Source organism: Heteronotia binoei, chromosome 9 (genome assembly GCF_032191835.1).
Source record: "Heteronotia binoei isolate CCM8104 ecotype False Entrance Well chromosome 9, APGP_CSIRO_Hbin_v1, whole genome shotgun sequence".
Lineage (NCBI taxonomy): Eukaryota > Metazoa > Chordata > Lepidosauria > Squamata > Gekkonidae > Heteronotia > Heteronotia binoei.
Genome location: NC_083231.1, coordinates 82,721,851 through 82,738,814, shown reverse-complemented (window position 1 = coordinate 82,738,814; position 16,964 = coordinate 82,721,851).

The window sequence follows — 16,964 nt, the reverse complement described above, 5'->3', positions numbered from 1 at the left end:
CTCGTTGTGGAGGCACCAGAGACTCCTGCTTTGTTCTACTGCTTCAGACCAACATGGCTGCCCACTTGCACCAGAGACAGTTCAGCGTGTGTGTGAGTGTGAGAGAGAAAATGGGGGAAGGGGAGGGAACGCTATTATTCCCTATGGAGACTTATTCTCATAGGAAATAATGGAGAATTGATCTGTGGGTATCTGGGGGAGCTGTTTGTAGAGGTTGAGGCACCAGATTTGCAGCATAGCATTCACTACCTCTCCCCAAAATACCCCCCAAGTGTCAAAAAGATTGGACCAGGGGGTCCAATTCTATGAGCCCCCAAAGAAGGTGCCCCTATCCTTCATTATTTCCTATGGAGGGAAGGGATTTAAAAGATGTGTGGTTCCTTTAAATGTGATGGCCAGAACTTCCTTGAAGTCAATTATGCTTGTCACACTCTTGCTCCTGGCTCCACCCCCAAAGTATCCTGGCTCCACCCCCAAAGTCCCCAGATATTTCTTGAATTGGACTTGGCAACCCTAGTTGCCTACCTCCTGTTGGGACCTGGAAAATTTCAACAGTTCTCCAAATGACAGAGATCAGTTCTCCTGGAGAAAATGGCTGCTTTGGAGAGTGGACTTTGTGGCATTATATCTTATTGAGGTTCCGCTCCTCCTCAAACTCTGCCCTCCATCCCAAAAATCTCCAGGAACTGATGACCCAGTTCAGATGGGATGGTGACGCAGCCTTCCCCAGCCGTTTTCTTGACTATGAATATGTACTACAGGGACAAACATACGAGTTGTTACTTTTTGTGAGGCTATCAACCCCCCCCCCCAAAAAAAAAATCCTTGTTTAATTTTCCTGAGGATAATTGAAAACGGCATGGCATGAACATAAAATATTATATGAGCTACATAATTAACACAAATTCCCTGTTTCAGCCAAGACATGTCTACAAAATGATATATCCTGGCTGCTGACATTCCCCAAGATACTGCCTAATCTAACAAGTCTATTCACAAAAACTTTGTTGTCCATATCAGTTCATCTTTCCTCTTGGGTCAATTATGCTGTTTGTATTCAAATCAATGCCTTAATCAAATCCTTTGATAGTTTCAGCCAAGCAGGCAGATATTTATCACATAAATATAATGAAAGTATCTTTCTTTCAGAGCAGCCTACTCTAATGGTGTGTTGCCACAGTGGACTGTTTATGCATATGTATATACCTGGAGAGCCTTCTTATCAGTGGACAAAAATGCCTTGTCATCTCTTCTCCCCTCTTAGTTAAGACTTATGAAAGAATCATTTTCTCATTACGCTGATAAAAAATATGTTTCCAAGATGTGATGGACATTACAATGCATCTCCCATTAAATCGCCTGTTGTCTTCTCTTTTAAAAAACTAAAATTGGAAAGAAAATGGCACTGCAGCTGCAAAAACAGTTGTCATTATTAAATAATAAAAAATTGAATAATAAAAAAAGAATAGAACAAAGTTTGAGTCCACTGGCACCTTTAAGACCAACAACATTTAATTCTGGGTATATAGGCTTCTGTGCACACACACACTTCTTCAGATATATTAAATCAAAACTTCTTCAAGTGTTACATATAAATAAATAGAAAGGGCAGGGGGTTAGTTTCCAGAAAGTGCTAAATAGAATCAAGATGCATAAGTAACTGAGTGATAAGTATAGTTAAGACTGGATTAAAGCAGTTGGTAAGACCTGTAAATAGAAGCAAATCAGTATTCAAATAAAAGTGTTAATAAACAGATAAACAGAGTTAATAAACAGTGGTACCTTTAAATCCAACAAAGTTTCATTCTGGGTATAAGTTAGAACTGAGTGAGTTAGCATGTGTAATGAGACCTCAAAGTAGCTGTTTTATTGAAAAAGAATTTCAGAAACATACTGGAATGGGAGATTACTGAATTACAAATTATTGCAGCACTCAGTATAGTGGAACCCCCAGGGTTCAATAGAGATACTGGGCTCTTATTTCACCACACATGCTATGTAAGAACATAAGAGATGCCATGTTGGATCAGGCCAATAGCCCATCCAGTCTCACACTCTGTCACACAGTGGGGGGAAAACCTGGTGCTATCAGAAGGTCCACCAGTGGGGCCAGGACACTAGAAGTCCTCCTATCGTTGCCCCCCTGCCCCCATGAAGCACCAAGAATACAGAGCATCACTGCCCCAGACAGAGAATCCCATCTATACCTTGTACCTAATAGCACTATTGGACCTCTGCTCCATATGTTTATCAGATCCCCTTTTGAAGTTGTTTATGCTTGTAGCTGCCACCATCTCCTGTGGCAATGAATTCCATGTCTTAATCAATCTTTGGGTGAAGTACTTTCTTTTATCTGTTTTAACCCAACTGCTCAGCAATTTCATTGAATGCCCACGAGTTTTTGTATTGTGAGAAAGGGAGAAAAATACTTCTTTCTCTACCTTCTCTATCCCATGCATAATCTTGTAAACTTCTTATCATGTCACCCCTCAGTCATTTCTCCAAGCTAAAGACTCCAAGTGCTTTAAACTTTCTTCATAGTGTTCCAACCCTTTAATCATTCTGTTGCCCTTTTCTGCACTTTTTCCAGTGCTATATTATTTTGGGGGGGGTGTGGTGACCAGAATTGTACACAGTATTCCGAATGAAGCTGCATAATCTATTTATACAGAGGCATTATGATACTGGTTGATTTATTTTCAGTTCCCTTCCTAATAATCCCCAGCATAGTGTTGGCCTTTTTTCTTGCTGTCACACACTGTCTCAACATTTTCAATGAATTATTCATCACAACTCCAAGACCTCTCTCTTGGTCAATCTCCATCAGTTTGGACCCCATCAAGGTGTATTTATAGTTAGAATTTTTGGCCCCAATGTGTATTATGATGCACTTGGCCACACTGAACCTCATTTGTCACATTGACGCCCATGTGTACATCCTTGACAGATCCCTTTGGAGTGCCTCACAATCCTCTTTATTCTCACCACCCTGAACAATTTAGTGTCATCCGCAAACTTAGCCAATTCACTGCTTACTCTCAACTTCAAATAATTAATGAACAAGTTAAAAATAATAATAATAATACTTTTTTATTTATATCCCGCCCTCCCCGCAAGCAGGCTCAGGGCGGCTCACAACACGTAAATGCAGTGTACAATAAAACCATATACAATAATTACAATTTCAGTTATAAAATCATCCTTAAAATCATCAAAATTACATTAAAAATTAAGATTATTTTTATTCCATAAAATCCAGTGACTAAAACATAAAATATATCCAGCAGGACTTTCTTGGCTCGGTATTAAGTGAAGGATATTTTAAAGAGGTGGGTCTTACAGGCCCTGCGAAATTGGTCTAAACATCGCAGGGCCCGTACCTCCTCCAGAAGTTGGTTCCACAGCAGGGGAGCCACTATGGAGAAGGCCCGATCCCGGGTGGACTTCAATCTGGCCTCCCTTGGCCCAGGGATATTCAGCTGGTTCTTTCCAGCTGACCTCAGCGCTCTCTGGGGTTCATACGGGGAAAGACAGTCCCTCAAGTAGACAGGTCCTCGGCCATATAGGGCTTTAAAGGTAATAACCAGCACCTTGTAACGAACTCGGTACACCACCGGCAGCCAGTGCAGCCCGCGCAGCCCATCTTGGGAGCCCCAACAACAGCCTAGCCGCTGCGTTCTGCACCAGCTGCAGCCGCCGAGTTCGGCAAAGGGGCAGCCCCATGTAGAGAGTGTTACCCCATGTAGAGGTGACCGTAGCATGGATCACCGTTGCTAGGTCCTGGTGCCCGAGGAAGGGGGCCAACTGCTTCACCCGTCGAAGATGAAAAAATGCGGACTTGGCAGTGGCCGCTATCTGTGCCTCCATTGACAATGAAGGGTCCAGAAGAACCCCCAAGCTCCTGACTCTATGGGCCGCTTTCAGCAGCACACCGTCAAAAGCCGGAAGGGGGATTCCCCCCCCCCCAGGCACCACGGCCCAAGCAAAGGACCTCTGTCTTCATTGGATTCAGCTTCAACCCACTCAGCCTGAGCCAACCTGCCATGGCCTGCAATACTAAGTCCAGGTTTTCCGGAATGCAGCCAGGCTGGCTGTCCATTAGTAGATAGAGCTGGGTGTCATCTGCATATTGGTGGCACCCAAGCCCAAACCTCCGGGCAATCTGGGCAAGGGGGCGCATGTAGATGTTAAATAACATCAGAGAGAGAATTGCGCCCTGTGGCACCCCGCACACTAGTGGGTGCCTCTGGGACAGCTCTCCCCCAATTGCCACCCTTTGTCCCCGACCATCAAGGAAGGAGGAAAGCCACTGTAAGGCGGACCCCCTAATCCCTGTGTCGGCAAGCCGGTGGGCCAGTAGCCGATGGTCAACCGTGTCGAACGCGGCCGACAGATCTAACAACATCAGCACCGCCACACCGCCTCGATCCAGATGCCGCTGGAGGTCATCCACCAAGGCAACCAGCACTGTCTCCGTCCCATGACCTGGACGAAAACCGGACTGGTGGGAGTCTAAGGCGGAAGTGTCATCCAGAAATCTCTGTAACTGTGCCGCCACTGCCCTCTCAATAACTTTACCTAAAAATGGTAAGTTCGAGACCAGTCGGTAATTCGCCAATTCGGCCGGGTCTGCATCAGACCCAATACTGAGCCCTGCAGTACCCCACTAGCTACCACTATCCACTGTGAAAATTGCCCATTTATCAGGCCTTAGATTCAGTGGGAGCTCAAGGAGCACAGCTCCTGAACCTTCTTGAGAGTTCCACCTCCTCCTTCTGAGAGTTCCACCTCCTTGTCCATTGAATAGTATGTGCAGCTGCATAACAATAGCTGGATGAGCTCCACCACCTATTTTTCTACAAAATGCCTGCTGCCATTTATACTCACTCTCTGTTTCATGTTACTTAGCTAGTTTTTGATCTACAAGAGGACTTGTCCTTTTACCCCATGACTATTGAGCTTACTTAGGAGCCTTTGATGAGGGACTTCATCAAAAGCTTTCTGGAAGTCAAGGTAAACAACATCTATTGGGGCCCCCCTTTTCCACTCAGTCATTCAGGAAGCTATTTGATTTGTATGCTAATCTGCTAATATCTACAGGTTTTACTAATTACTTTAATCCAATTTTAGCTATACTTATTGCTGAGTTACTTATACATATTGACTCTAACTGAAGAAGTATACATGCACATGAAAGCTAGTACCCAGAATTAAACTTCATTGGTCTTAAAGGTGGCACTGGACTCAAACTTTGTACTATTGCTTCAGACCAACATGCCTACCCAGGTGAATAAAAACTAATAATAGCTTACTGATGAATTAAAATTTACAGGAATATTTTGAAACATATTGAGCATACCCACCCCCACAGATTATTTCTTATAACAGTGATACTAGTGTCAATAAATTCAGTTTTATAATTGTGACATCTTACTAGAATTCAAGTTTTTATAATGTTATTCATGTCTTTTAAAAATATTGTTTAGCCAACTTTGGAGCAAATTTTGGGTCAGAAGTAAGATAAAAAGTTACATTTTTATATGTGTGTGTGCTTTTGTATATATATGTATATGTATATACATATATATAGTAAAAGGTGCTTGGGGAGCAGGTTATCAATGTACTACAAACCAGCTTCAATGGAACAATGCCTGACTATTGTATCCACCCTCTCTGACTTCATGGATGGCAGATGGAAATTAGGCAAAAGGGAACTCTCAGCTGGATTCAGGTATGATGGTAGTGTGCCCAGTAGTTAACTCTCCTTCCTCTGGCTTGCAATGCTAGTTGATAGCTAGGTTAGGGTTATGAAATCCAGCTCAGAATCTTCATGGACATTTAGGAGGTACAGGCCTGGTTCATATGCTACAAAGCAGCCTGCATGTACACATCTACACCTGTTTGTAAGAGTCAACATATGTTCTACTTTAGAAAAGAAGGTAGGGAGTAGTACCTGGACAAATGTGGGATTCCAATCACATGTTCAGCTGTACTTGTGTTGAATGTAATATGAGGTTTATTTAACATGCATTTAAAAATGTACACTGTACATGGACTGTATGTGCATTCACTGTAACTTGAGAACAAGATTGGTGCCGGGGGGTGGGGGGTGGGTAGAGTTTGATTGAGGGGAGAGAATTCATCAGTGATGTGATGCCATCATACAGTTGAGCCTCTGAAGCTGCCTCTTCCTATGGGGCAACTGTTTGTGAAAGGGTGGAATATAAATCGCCTAAATAAATAAAATACATTTTTAAAATATAATCTGGAGAACAGTCGTAATTCCGGGATGACACCAGGCCCCATTTTGAGGTTGATAACTCTTATGTGGAGGAGAGCTCTCATTTGCAGGCATGTAGAGTTCTGACTACTGCCCTTGATTCCTTTACATCAGTGATGTCAGTTAGAAAAGGGGTGTCATGTAAGTGGAATGGATCCCTGAAAACAATAGGCTGATGACATCCTGGCAGTTAAAAATTGCTCTTTTTGGGTGAATTGTTTTTCTACATGCCATCGTTTGTACTTGCACTCTCTCTCTCTCTTTGCATATACAGTTTGCACCTTTCAAGTGTAATAGGAGTTTGCAAAACCAACACAAGATAATTACATTCTACTTGTAGAAGTTAATTTTAAATTTCTCTACCAATTGCAACAGCACAAACACTGCATTTATTTTCTGGAAAGCTGATTAGTGACAACTATATTAACAGAAGTCATTATTTTTCATTAAACAACCACTGGGAGCTTTTGGTGAAGGGAATGTGTAGATTGGCATTACTTCAATACTGCAAAATCACTTCCAGTACAAAGCAAACCTGAGGCCATTTCTGTGATTCCTGGAAACTCAGTTGGTTTACTGTAGCATTTTGGTGAAATCTTAGAGCATCACCCCAACACATTGACAATACTTCCATGTTTGTGCCACAGTGATGTTACAGCATCAGAGTGATGCTGATTTTCACTCCCTTTTTCATCGTACCCTAACAGAGGCTTACCTACCACTCTTTATTTATAGTCTGCCTTTCTCACTGGGACTCAAGATGGATTATGCAGTGTATATGTAATTCTAAATATGGCCCTAGATGCAGACTGATAAAGTCAGCGAACATGACCATGTAAAAAGATAAGAAATATTTCTGCGAATTTGGGAGGACACCCAGGGTTGCAGAAAAACCTTATACATTTAAAGCACTGGGGGAAGTGTTACAAAAATAAACCCAAAAGGAGAAGTGTTGTCTGCAGCACAGGCAATTCGCCCCCCCACCCAGCCGAGTGGCCAATTGGCCGCTATAGGCTGGGGGCTGTCCATTGCCTCCCCTGAAGGATGGAGACAGTGGACTCTACCTGACGCTGATTGGGGGCATGGGTGGCATTATAAGGCCGGCTCCGCCCCTGGTGGCGCAGTTTGAAAGCCGCTCTCGTGAGAAGCAGCTCAGCCACACATCAGCTGTGCAGTCTGGGAGGCTCAGAGTGGCGCATTGGCTTCTGGAGGGTGGCTGTGTTCGCCCGGCGTCGGGAGCATTGGGAGCAGTAGCGCACCTTCGGCCGCACATCAGCTGTGCAGTCGGGGTGCAGGGGAGCGGCGTGTCGGCTTGTGGCGCCAGAGGAGTTTGCTCCCAGCGTCGCGGGTAGCAGCACATTTTTGGCTTCTGGGTTGGCTCGCAGTAACATTGGGCAGGGGGTCTGGGAAGGTTCCCCCCACCCCCATTGGCCAGGTCATCGGGGCCTTAGTGGGAGGCTAACTGGCTGGTTGGTGGGGCCTGGGACGGAGCGAAGGAGGGCGCTAACACAGGGGCCCGCTGTAGGGGGAGTAGGCTGGTCAGAGCTCTCCTCTTAGCAATGGGGCAGACTCTCTGGGTCTTTACGTCGGGGGAGGGGGCTAGTGCCATCTTGAGGAGTATGGAGAGGAAGGAGGTCAGGCTGAGATTTGGGGCTGCGACCAAAAAATTTACATGGGGCCTAAGAAAGGGCAAGGCCCTTCCAAGGGGAAGCAACCTGCTAAAAGGCCCCCTAAGAGGCCTCTTCCTATTTCACCCCGGTTGATGAAGGTGATGAAGTGCGGACGCAGCAGACCATTTTAGAGCAACTGGCCATTTTGGAGGATGAAAAAGGGGTAGCAGGCCCATCGCGCAGATTTGCGGGGCTTAAGGGTTCTGGTAGGGCTGCCACCGTATCCTTTCAAAAAGAGGTGCTCGCTCGGCTTTCTGCCTTACAGGGTGGCAAGGAAGGCAGTAGCAGCATGAGTGAGGTGGTGCCGTTGGACGAAGAGCAGCAGGAGGAGCCTGAAGTGGTTGCAGTGGTGCCTCGTGATGTGGAAGGTAAGTCACTGGCCAACAGCAGGGGATGGTGTGGCCTTGGGGCCCTGGTGTAAAACCAGGTCCAGGGGCAACGGGGTTATACCCAGCTACAGGGTTCCCCTGTGTGGGCGGGGGCCCGTCCACAAGTCACCAAGTGTCTTCAGGTTTGACACCCAATCAGTTTGGCGGTCCACTTACTTTTTCTTGGCCCTCGATGGCAGCAGGTGTAGGGCAGGCTAGAAACGCAGGGGTAATTGGGCCTTCAGCGGTGGGGGGCATGTTGCTGTGGGGATGGCAGCAAACCGCTTCTTTGCCTTCAACCTGGTCCCTGCAACAGTGGGGGAGTTGGGGATTTCCTTCTCATCCGCTGGTCCCTTACAGTACAGTGGCTTTTCATGCGCTACCCTTCGGGGATCTGGCTATGCCGCTGGGTGATCATCTGACAGTGGCAACTAGGGAGAAGATATTAAAAGGGGAATACGTAGACGTTTTCAGCCTTTTATACAGGGAGTTGGAAAAGAAGTCCAAGGAGGAGCTAGACGAGAAGGATAAAGAGAAGCTGAAGTGAAGAAAGGTGGATAGGTCATGGTCGAATTGGCTACTGGGATTTATCTTATACGCAGGGGTCATTGCCAGGGCCCAGCCATGGAAGGCTGCCCCCCTCTTCCAGTACTGCAATATTATTTATTGGGTGTACAACAATTTTTTTTTGGGGGGGGGGGTTGTGGCTGTATTACAATGAGGAATTCTGTATGCGAGAAGCTGTTAATCCTGGTCTCCCTTGGGACCAGATCAATCAGCAGCTTTGGCTGCAGTTTATGGCATCTGCAAAACCAAATGCGGGAGATAGATCTGATAGTGGTCATCTTGTTCAGAAGACGGTTAATTCTGCTTGCACCCGCATGGCTGCGGGGCAGTAGGTTCAGCCATGGCTGCTTTGATGGGAGTTTACCTCCCAAGGTGTGTGTGCCAGAAAAGCCTGCAGGTACAAGCACGAATGTCCGCTGTATGATGGGCCACATGCCTTCACGGCCTGTAACAGGTCCAAGCCAGAAGGGGCCAACAAGCGGCCTTGGGGTGGGCCTAGTCAGCATGCTGGAAAAGGGGCCCGGCCCCATTCATCTGAGGGTTCTTAGAGAGTTGTTGCAGGACTATCCACGTTTGGAGGAGAGACGTTATTTGTGGACATTAAGTCAGCTTTTCGCCTCCTCCCCGTGCACCCTGAATGATTTTGAATTGTTAGGTTTTGCCTTTGAACGCTGTTTTTATTTAGACAGAGCTCTGCCAATGGGATGTTCCGTATCATGTGCTGCTTTCGAGCAGTTTAGCACATTTTGGAATGGGCGTTATGGTTTAGGACAGGTGTGCACGATACGGTGCACTATTTGGATGACTTTCTCTTTGCTGGCCCTTCGGGCTCTGGGCAATGTTCACGTTTGTTAACAGCATTTGAGCAGTTGGCTGCGGAGCTGGGTGTTCAGTTGGCTAGGGAGAAGACAGAAGGCCCAACTACAGTTTTGACTTTTGGGGGGCTAGAGCTTGATACGGTGCATCAGCTATCTCGGTTACCGTTAGATAAGTTGGAGAATCTGCGGGCCAGGGTGTTGGCCGTGAAGGTTAAGCATAAGGTCACTCTTCTTGAGCTACAGCAGCTGGTGGGCCACCTGAACTTTGCATGCAAAGTGGTGGCCCCAGGACGGGTGTTTCTTCGACAATTTTGTGATGGCATGGCGGTCTTGCGTTTACCGCATCACTATACCCGAGTCACCGGGGGCATGCGCAGTGACCTTGAGGAGTGGGAGTCTTTTTTGAAGGATTTTAATGGCATCTCTTTCTGGCGAGGTGTTATGCAGTTGGAAGCTGAACTGCAGATTGTTTCGGATGCTGCCAGCACCACTGGTTTTGGGGTGTACTTCTGGGGGCATTGGTGCACCGAATGTTGACCAATGGAGTGGTTGGGCTCTGAGTTATGTCGTAACTTGACTTTCTTCAAGTTTTTTCCCATCGTGGTTGCTATATTTCTGTGGGGACATTCCCTGGTGCATTTTTGGTGTGACAATATGGTGGTTGTCCATGTTGTCAACAACCTTTCCTCTAGGTCTCAGCCGGTTATGAGGCTTGTTAGGGTGTTCACTTTGCGTTGTCTTAAGTTAAATGTTTTGTTTTTGGCAAAGCATGTACCAGGCATTGGTAATGGAGTGGCGAACGCCCTGTCTCGCCAACAGATGGTGCGTTTCTGTTAACTAGCTTTGGAGGCCGACCCTTTACCCATGCGCATCCCAGTGGAATAGTTGCAGATTGGAGGGATGAAGTTAGCCGGGCAATTCACCTCACCATAGCACCTAGCACGAAAAGGTCGTATGACCGGGTGGCTAGTCAGTTTTCTGTTTTTCAGGAAAGGGCTGGGCTTATGGAGGCTTGGCCAGCTCCAGTGGAGCATCTGCTGCAGTTTTGTGTTTGGCAGAAAGGGTGAGGCCTCTCTGTGAAATCCATCAAGGGGCAGCTGGCAGCGTTGTCCTTCCTTAGTAAAGTGTGGGGGTATCCGGAAGTGACTAAAGATTTTCGCATTTCAAATATGCTGGCGGGATGGTTGCGTGAGGCAGGGCAACAGGTTGACCGTAGGCAACCGATTTCCCCATCTATTCTCTGAGGGCTACATGCCACCTGGGCTCTGGTTTGTGCCTCAATTTTCAAACTTGCGCTATTTCATGCAGCCATCTTGATGGCTTTTTCCGGGGCTTTGCGGATGTCTGAGCTTGTGGCGCTCTCATGCAATGATACTTCATCTAGGGCTCTCCAGGTGGGGGATGTCGCATTTGTTGAGGGTCAGGTGGCTGTTTGGGTTCATCGATCTAAGACGGATCAGAGGCAGAGGGATTGCACAGTTACTTTAGGAACTTGCTCTGAGAGGAAGTTGTGTCTGGTGGCAGCCCTCGTGCATTATGTGGACTTGAGAGGGCTGGCGGAGGGTCCTTTGTTTTGTCATAATGACTCAACCCCCTTGACTAAATTTCAATTTTGGATCGTTACAAGCTGGGCTTTAGAAAAATTGGGACTTGGGGGTTTGAAATTTGGCACTCATTCCTTTAGGATTGGGGCTGCATCTATAGCCGCAGCTATGGGTTATGAGGGCGAGGCCATTCGTTGTATGGGACGGTGGAGGTCTGGGGCTTATTGGGCTTACATATGGCCTTTATGGCCATAAGGCGATTCCCCACTTTTGGCAACTTTCTCTCCAAGATGTTTAAGTGTTCTGTTTGGTTATGATGAAATAAGTCCTGATGGTTTTTCTTTTTTAGGTGCTGTGGCTGGCGTGGAAAGGAGGAGGATCCTGATATGTGGCCACAGTATCATTTTTTGGGTGGCACATCATGCTCAATGGGCGTCGGTCGGCTCTCAGTTAGGCCTGAGTGAGCGGGCTGTCATCGAGTGGCAAGGCCAATGGGGCATGAGGTGGTCGGGGCTCCTTTCATTTCTCTTCAAGTAAAGGAGGGGCCCTCCACCGCATTTGTTGGTGATTCCCCTGGGGGAGAATGATTTGGGCTTAATGAAGGGTAAGGCCCTTTCACTTCAGGCCTGGGATGACATCACCTTGATTTGTAAAAGGTAGCCTGGCGTCCTCATCCTGTGGTCAGCCATGCTGCCGTGCCGGGAGTGGCGGGCGGCTTGGGACCCAGCAGGTTTGGAGCAAGCCTGGGAGAAGGCCAACAGGGCCTTGTGAATAGCCCTTGGGAGAGGGTTAGGAGTTTATGTGCCGCATCCATCCATTAAGGCCTGTTGTAAGCACTTGTACAGGCCAGATGGGGTCCATCTTTTGGTAAATGGCAACGAGGCCTTTTTGGCCAAGTTAAGGCAAAGGCTGGAACATGTTCTGGGTTAATGTGGGTACAGTGGCCTAAGCTGAGGCTTGGCTCTTTCTGTGGCTGTTTACTGTGGGGAACGTTGTGTGGGGTATTGGTGAGCTCCCGTGGCACTACTCCATTGGGGTGAATGGCATCCCTGGGGTGACTGTTAAGCTGTATGGCCCAAGGTTGGCTCCAGGGAGCTTTGGGATCCCGTCACTTGGAGTTGTCCACATCCCAGGCTGTACGGCTTGGGGGATGGTGGAGCTCAGGTGAATGGGATCTTGTGCCTGGCTGGCTGGGTTTGAGCCGTTGGTTTGGCTCACACCCGGGGCCTGGGGCTTGCCCAGTTCAGGTTTAAGGAGGTGGTCTGGTACTGACCCCTGGCTTAACCTGTCCCCACTGTTTTCCCCTTGCCATTGAATTAGTTAAATAAAGTGGCCCTTTAATCCATACATGTGTCTGTCTCATTATTCCGACTGAGGGGGCAATGTAAAAACAAAATCATTCTTGGCTGCCATTGCAAGGCCCACCTTCTCCCTGGAGGGGTGCTCTTGGATAGCTGTTAAGTACTGGGTTTGATGCATTGATGTTCAAAACAGGAACATGCTTTATTAATAACTCAGGAACAAAGTGAAATGGCAGGGCCATGACCCTGCTTATATGCATGCACAAGGAACACACACACCGACACACCCAGATCCCCATATCAAATCACAACAGTTGATTTTTGAGCCAAACCTATTGATTGGTCTCTGAAGAGTCCAGGTCTCTATTGTCTCATGAGTCTCAGCACCCTGCTTTGCTAGGCGAACGCTCTGCCAAACATAAAGTCCAGTACATAGCTATGGCTCTGCATCTCTTGCTCTCTTCACAAGCCTGTTGGAGACTGGAGGCAGCAGAGAGAATGGAGCACTCAGTCTGGGAGTGCGTGGCTGCCTAGTGTCCTCCCTCTGCCAGAGACCTTTTTTTGAACCAGAGCCCTGGCCAAGCCAGTTGGAACTGTGTTCCTGTACATTCCTGCTATATACAGGGTAATACTCTCCGAGAGCCTGTTTGATGTAGTGGTTAAGTGTACGGACTCTTATCTGGGAGAACCGGCTTTGATTCCCCACTCCTCCACTTGCAGCTGCTAGAATGGCCTTGGGTCAGCCATAGCTTTCGTAGGAGTTGTCCTTGAAAGGGCAACTGCTGTAAAAGCTCTCTTAGCTCCACCTACCTCACAGGGTGCCTGTTGTCATGGGGGGAGGTAAAGGAGATTGTGACCACTCTGAGGCTGAGATTCAGAGTAAATCCAATTTCTTCTTCTTCTTCTTAAAAAGCAATAATAGAAGAAAACTCTGATATATTATGTGCTGACATCACTGAAAATAATTGCCAGTGTGGGACAAGTAGGTAAAGTATATTAATACATGTGTGAACAGTACAGAATGGTTCACTGTTGTTCAGATGAATGTCACCTTACAAAAATGAGATGTAATGGCAGCATGGTCAATTGTACTTCACCCCTTCTACAGTTTCATCTAGAAAAACTGCATGGCCATTAATATCTTAAAGTATATTTGAAAGGGATCTCACATTAAAAACTATGAACAAAAAAATAATTAGGCTGTAATTACTTGGTTCACAGGCAGGAAATGTTATCCATTTGAAGCTTGAGTAAACCCTGTAAGGTATTCAGCTATGTGACTTTAGTGCTTTAATAAAGTTACCAAATTAATTGAAAGTCAGCTGGGCAATAGAGTTTTTAAAGTGTCTTCAATTTTAGTAAGGCTGCAAGACGGATTAACTGGACAGTGCTACTGTTCAGTGATTGCCTTAATATAATCTGTTTCTTCCCTTTTATCTGCAGCATGTGCTTTGTAACACTATATCATTTTACAAGGATTGCTCTTCATGCCACAATAGATCCAGGTTTTGGGGTACAATGTTTTCTTTGTATAATAAATTGTGTACTCTCTATTTTCTTACTTGTGAATGTTACATTTCATATATACCAGTCACTTCTGAAACTGCTCCTGTTGTAGCAGTTTTGTGTATCGGCTTTTCATGTTTTCAAATGTAAGACTAAACTAAATGTGACAGGGAAGAGCTATGTGTGTGTGTGTGTGTGTACTTATAGTACAACAGCATCTTAGAGGTCAACAAGATTTTCTGGGTCAGTGGTCCCTTGGTATCTCGTGAAAGGAACATTGACTCTTGAAAGCTTACACCCAGAAAATCTTGTTGGTCTCGAAGATGCTACTGGACTTGAGTTCTACTGCAGGCCAACACAGGTATTCTCTGAAACACTACAGAGTGATTCTGTGGCAGAAGGATTTCATAAGTGCAAACTCACATCACTCACAGGCTTTTCTCACACCCATCCCCCCCCTCCTTTGGCAAAACCATGGCAACACCAGTCAGGAGACACAGAGACCTGTGACCTAACCAACCCTGGTTGCCAGGTTGTCTAGGGAATGTTTCATTTTTCTTTCTCAAGAAGCCAGGTCAAGCTGTCAGAGGAATAGGTTTCACTCCCTCCCCCCCCCCCTATAGATACCCTAGCCTGCTTTTTTATAGGATTCAATAAGACTCCAAATATTGAATTATTCCAAATATCCAGAACAACACTGGGAATCTGAGTTATTCATAAATATTCCAATATATTTGGTGCTTCTGAATATTTTCAAATCTGAATTGCACATCCAAATAGAAGGGCTGGGAAGGCATTTTCTGCCTCTAAACATCTACAGAATGGAATTCTGAATTTTTTCAGTACTTCCTTTCATTCCTTCTCCCCCAATTTGTCTTTGGTCAAAACAGAAATAAGGATAGACTAGAGGAAATGAAATGAAAATATTTCAGGGAGAAACTGGGTAAACATGAATTTAAAGAATTTAACGTTATCTCCAGTCAGTAGAGCCTGTTGGTAAAGGGAGAGATTTCCCTCTAACTGTAGTCCTATATTTTGAGTTTTCCCTTACATTGGGATGGAACCTTTCTGAATAAGAAGAGTTTGGATACAGTATTCCTCTAGTTTAAGATTTGCCCCTAATGATTCTACACCTTTCCTTATTCTATGCTTCAGAAGTTTCCTTGAGTTTTTTTTTTAAATTTGAACCAGACAAAAATGATTAGAAAATTCCAACTAACACTTTTGACACCTTCTTATTAAGTCAGCATTTGTCTAAGAATAGCATGAGGGAATGGCTTTTTTTTTTTCCTGTTCTCCTCAAGCGATGCTGTCACATTTTCAGGTCATAACATCCATTCCATTAAGGGCATGTCATCAGTGGCAGTCATGTCTTCGTTGCATTTTTTACATTAAAAACCTGCAGCTCAGCAAAATTATTCACATTTCATACTTTTAGTCAATGTTGATTTCTTGCATCGGATGTCTGAAGTTTGATGTTTGACATTCTGTGAAGTCATTTTTGATTAGCTTGTCTTTCCTCGGACAATACAGTACATTAAAAATATATTAACAGAAATGGTTACCAGAAAATCTCCATCTTCTGCATAAGTATCCCAGTCAATGATCACTTGTAATTTATTAATGTTATGACCTTTGAGTTGTGTGGTGACAGGAGCTTCAGGAATATAAAACTTGATCTGTTTCACTATTTATTTTTCTCATTTATACTCTGCCTTTCTCCCCAATGTTGACTTGTGTAGCCCTCTTCTCCTCCATTTTATCCTCACAGCAACCCTATGAAGTAGGTTACTCTGAGAGTTTAAACTTGGTCCCATATCAACCAGAAATCTTTTTTGCCATCAATAGAAGAAAATGCTTTGTTACTGCTTAAAAAAGAAGAAATGGCATGCTCTTTATATAAATTATATTTTCCTTCATGAGGACTTATTGCTTGTAATTTTGGAGAGCATTATGCCGGCTATTGAGCAGAAGATATGGAACCTCATAAAGAAAAATGATTGACTTGCTCCCTATATAAAAGTAAATGACAACAATGGCTGATTCCTTCATGAAGTCTCAGTGTTTGTACTTATGCAGAGTGTTTAGCCAGCAATGAAACAGAAGGTTTTGTACTAGTTTATAAAAAGGTACTGATCCTTTGTGTGAAAGATAGTTGTGAAATGTATAAGTAGTTTTATTTAAAAGATATAGTAGCCCACATATCACAGTTATGTTTTTTGTATTCAGTATGATATTCACACTTTGATCCCATTTATTATCTTTTGCTTCAATATATAATGTCCTAGTCTGATTCTCTAACCATTAACTATGCTGGGTCTCTAATTTTCACATATTTAATATGTGAGCCTTTTGGTAAGCAACACAAACAAGATAATATCAGATATCAATAGTAGATCAAGTACAGATGTTCCAGAACAGTGATAACTGAACTTACTGGTCCCTGTTACCTGTTCCTCTTTTTAAAAAAAATCAAAATGAAGTCAATGATTTCCTTACAGTTTTATTTTTAAATCAGATTTTCAGAGTTATGGGTAGGGAATAGATTGGAGTTTTCCCAGCCACTGCCCCGCCACCCATATTATTTCTCCACAGCATCCCTGAACACATCAGTGTCTGCCTGTTTGTGGGGATTGTCTTTTCCCTAAGATTTTGCCTCCTCCTAATGACTTTTGTTGCAGTCCATCTAATCCTAATGGGGGGAAGGAATCAGCCCGTAGGCAAAGGATATTAAGGAGTGTGATGAAGGGCTTTGTATTTATTGCATTTATGTCTTAGATCCTGACCCTCCTAGGGAGCTTAGAGCAGTATACGAGATGTTTATCTCTTTTAATCTTTACAGCTACCTTAGAAGACAGTCTTTGGCTCAGACACAAAGTGTTATGAATCTGTGGGGATTTGAACCCTGAT